A 4281-nucleotide genomic window follows, 5' to 3' on the forward strand; every position below is an offset into this window, starting at 1 on the left:
TGGGGAATCAGGGATGGCAAAACAAAAGGCAAGGTATGCAGGATGTAAGAATTGGAAAATTATTTGCTGAGAACATGTATGTTGATGTGCTTGATTGAGCCAATGCACAGTGTATTTTGGATGGAAAATTCATTTGTGTGTTGTGATGGTGTATAGTGAATTAATGTAGAAAATGAATAAATTTAAAATAAAAAAATTTTAAAAAGGCCTAGAGAAAAAAATAATAAAATAAAAAAATAAAAACTAATATGAAGAGAATTAGAGTATCTTGGCAAACTCTAACACTCACTAGTATATGAACACAAAGGGATGGACTTTTTCTTTTGTTGGGAAATTTCATTTCATTGTTTGATGTGCTAGTTGCCACATCAAACAACGTTCTGTGAGCACCTGTGGCTGTACATGGTGGGAGGTTATCTTTTGGGTTGTCATTATTATGAGTGCTCAGCCTCAAGTGACACTTCTCTCTTCCTGGTTGGTGGGCCTTAAAAAGCAGTCATCTGTGTGTGAGTGCATAAGTACCATTATCTTTATCTGTGCCTGAACCTTCCCTGAGTAGAAGGATTGACTCAGGCAGTCTCAATTTGCATAAACAGAAGATACTCTCCTATGAAGTAGTAAAAGTGTATTTGTGCAATCTTTGCAAAACTCATGATTGCATTATTGAACAAGTGTTGGGGAGAACATGTAGAAAATGAGCATTGACACCTAGAATGTTCTCTCTATAAACAGGGCTGGCCATCATTAATCAATGAAACAAAGGGCTTTGCAAAGACATAGATGCTACAGCAGATGTGGTAGAGTGAGTCAACCCACTTTTCCCACAAATACGAGCCCTTCCTTGCCTTTGCTTCATTTCTGCTTGTGAGCACAAAGGTTCTTGGGCACACCTTTCTGCTGGGTTTTGATTCCATGGGTGAAACAGACCTGTACTATGCTTAACAGAACACTCTCCAGGGACCAAATGCTCCAGGAAGACTCAGGTCTCCTCTCAAAACCAAATTGAAGGATTGATAGAAGAGGAAGAAAAGGAGAAGTTAGAGCACAAGCAACATAGAGGACAATTCCAGAAAATGATAAAGATGATCATTGTGTTTAAGAACGAATGCATTCCCAAAAAGAAAAAGTTACCAAGGTAAGAGGCATACATTGGTATATGAGATGACCTCATTTTCACAAGGATAGAAGGCCAATTGGCAAGTCAAGTGATGTCTTGTCTAGAAACTTGCTTCACCTTGGATGACCTGGTGAAATTGATGACTGCATGCAGAGGAATGGACTTCTTTTGGAAAATGTTTTTTAGCCCAAATTTGAGAGATGGGAACCCTTCTATGAATTTATAATGTTTAGAAACCCTGAATCAATTTCAGGGACTTCCTACACTCAGGGATTATCTGTTCTCCCCTAAGTAAACATACGTAAAAGAGATACACTTTTCTGAAACATTCTCCTTGTTTTAAGGGAGGCATTTTAGGGCAGGGCAGATATAAGACCTAAGCCCAAAATTGCTATTACACCACAATATCCACAGCAAAAGGTCTTCAAATACAAGCCATGTGGAAGAGAGTAATGCATCAAGAGCCTTTATTCTCTGAGCGCCTGGAAGCAAAGGGGAACAAAATTGCACTGGAGTTATAACAAGTGCCATGGCTTTCTGCTTATTGCAGTTGTGCACACAGATATGGTAGTGTCTCCTTCTTCCTCTGTGTTCTTGGCCGGGGCACTTAGCACCTGCTGCTGCCCATATCTGTACCTGCCCTCGACCCATACACATGGCAGCCCCCCTCTGTCCTCATCAGAGGAGGATACATTTTTGCTTTTTTTCCTCTGCCCTCTATGACCTTTTGCTTCGACACCTGATAAAAACACACCATAACACTGCATGTCTTAATCTCCATGTTCAGTATTCTGCTCTACATTTATCTCTGGATTAAAGAGTGGGTTTCTATCTGGAAAGAAAGAAATGAATCAAGTAAAATAGAATATAAGTGAGCCAAATTAAACTAATTTTCACAAACTTGAATCATCTGACTTTGACTAGCCTCATAAAATGGAAGATAGAGGGAAAAAATTAAATGGAAACCAAAAGGGAAAGTTGCCTATTGATGACAATGTGAAGGGTAATATCTGTGACTTGACTAATACACTGTATTCGCTCTGGGTAAAAACCATTTTATATGCTATAAACGTGAGCCGTTATTAAATGTAAATTTTAAAATATGTTTTGGGAGCACCAGATGGCATAAAGTTTATGTTGCTGCATTCCCACCTAGTAGATCATGGTTCGAGACCCAGAACTTGTGGCTTAAAACTCACATTAGGCCTGTTTCTCTGCCCAAATTCCTGAGAAGAGAATGGAGAGGGAACTGTGGTATGGCCATCCTCCCTGAAAGAGTGATTTCTCACCTTCTTCTCTCTGTCTTTCTCTATCTCTCCATTGAATGCACACACCCTATAGCAAAATCTCCTTTGCAATTTAGCAGTCTTCAGTGTGTTTGTATGCCTTGTGTTGGGAACATAAATATACATATATATATTTAACATATATATATAACATATATATAACATGTAACTGTTACATATTTTTGGTGAACTAATTTTTTTAGAATGAATTTAGTGTCTTTCTTTCTTAATCATTTTAACCTTAGGGTCCATTTTGTCTGATGTCAGTATTGCAATTGTGGCCTTTTCTAAAACTTGTTTGAATGAAACAGGTTTTCCCAGCCTTTCACTTAAATCTATGTGTCAGTGAGCTCTGTTTCTTAGGAGAAAAATAAGAGAACGTTCTCATTTTTAATCCATTGAGCCAATCTGTGTCTTTTATAAAGTTGACGAATTTGGGAACCAGCAGTTAGTGTAATGGCTATGTCGCTGGACTCCCATGTAGTCGACTGCAGTTCGCGTCCCGGTTATTTATTTTTAGTTCTTTTGTGTTCTTTTCTATTTATCTCTACTTTTCCTCCTGTACCATTCCCTTAACTAATTCCTGAAGAGCCTCTCTGATGTTGGTGAATTTTCTCATGTTTTGTTCATGTAGAAATGATTTTCAAGGCACCGGTTCCAGGACACAAACCACACAGTCAGTTAGGTGGAATCCAGCTGCCCTGACATCCATGCCTCCTGCTGTCCCTCCTCCTCATATTTAATAGTTACTTCTCCATTCTTTTTGGTGGCTTGGACTATATTGGAGGTTTTGTCTTCAAGGTCAGGGGTTATTTTTTTCTCCATTGAAGAGGCCATGCAGACAACACAAGCTGGTAAAGAGGCTGTCTTCCATGGCCTGGGCTGGGAAGAAAGGGCAAGAAAAGGCCAGTGGTTTATTAACTTTCTTTGTGTTGTTTTTACTGATCTGTAGTTAATTTTTCTGCTGTGAGTTTTATTGTTATTGTGGTACTTTGTAAGGGTAAAATATAACCCCCCAACCATTATAATAAAGCCAATTGGTAATTTTGTATAAATGTGGTTTTTTAAGAAGAGGGTGGGAAGTTTAAGACTCCCCCACTTGTCTGTTTAAGCCAAAATGAACATATGTTAGGTCAAATTAGTATAAGCCAAAGTAGCATTAGTAGCATATAAAAACTAAGTTAGTTTAAGGCTAGTTTTATGTAAATACCCCTTGTTAAAGCTACAGGCTAAAGTTAGCTTTGCTAGGCAAAGTTAGCACATTTACCCAGAGATAAAACAGAAGAACTCACTTATTGACAGAGTCAGCAAATAAAACAAAAACCCATGGTTTTTTTAAGAAAGGAAAAGCCTGACTGGCAACAGACAGAATGAATAAACCTGAGGGCTCTGAAAAAGATGAACTATTTTAGCTGGGAGCTCTTATTTAAAGCAACAGGTAGCTTTTAATTACAAAGAATTTTTTTTATCTATGTGCTGTTGACTATGAAAAACTGTTAATAAAACATTTTGTGTTGTCTCCTGAGCTATAAGATTATCTTCTTTTCCCATATAAGATTATAGACTCACCTTTTACTGTTGTAATGTATGGATAGTCTATATATTAACTGTGTCTTTACTTAATAAGACAAAATTTTTATTTAGGTCTTTACAACCAGCAATGTTATCACCCTGGCCTGGGACTGAAGCTATTAAACATCCTACAAGCCCCTTTTTTAAAAGACCCTTTCCAGTAATCAAAATTTAAGAAGAAAATACAACAGACAAACAAACTTCTTCATCTTAAAAACTGTGATTGATTTTTACCTAATTTGACAAGACAAACAGCATGTTTTATAATTATTGTTTTTATGCTTTGTATACCCTGTTCCTTAGAGT

Source organism: Tupaia chinensis, unplaced genomic scaffold (genome assembly GCF_000334495.1).
Source record: "Tupaia chinensis unplaced genomic scaffold, TupChi_1.0 Scaffold000449_1, whole genome shotgun sequence".
NCBI classification, from domain to species: Eukaryota; Metazoa; Chordata; class Mammalia; order Scandentia; family Tupaiidae; genus Tupaia; species Tupaia belangeri.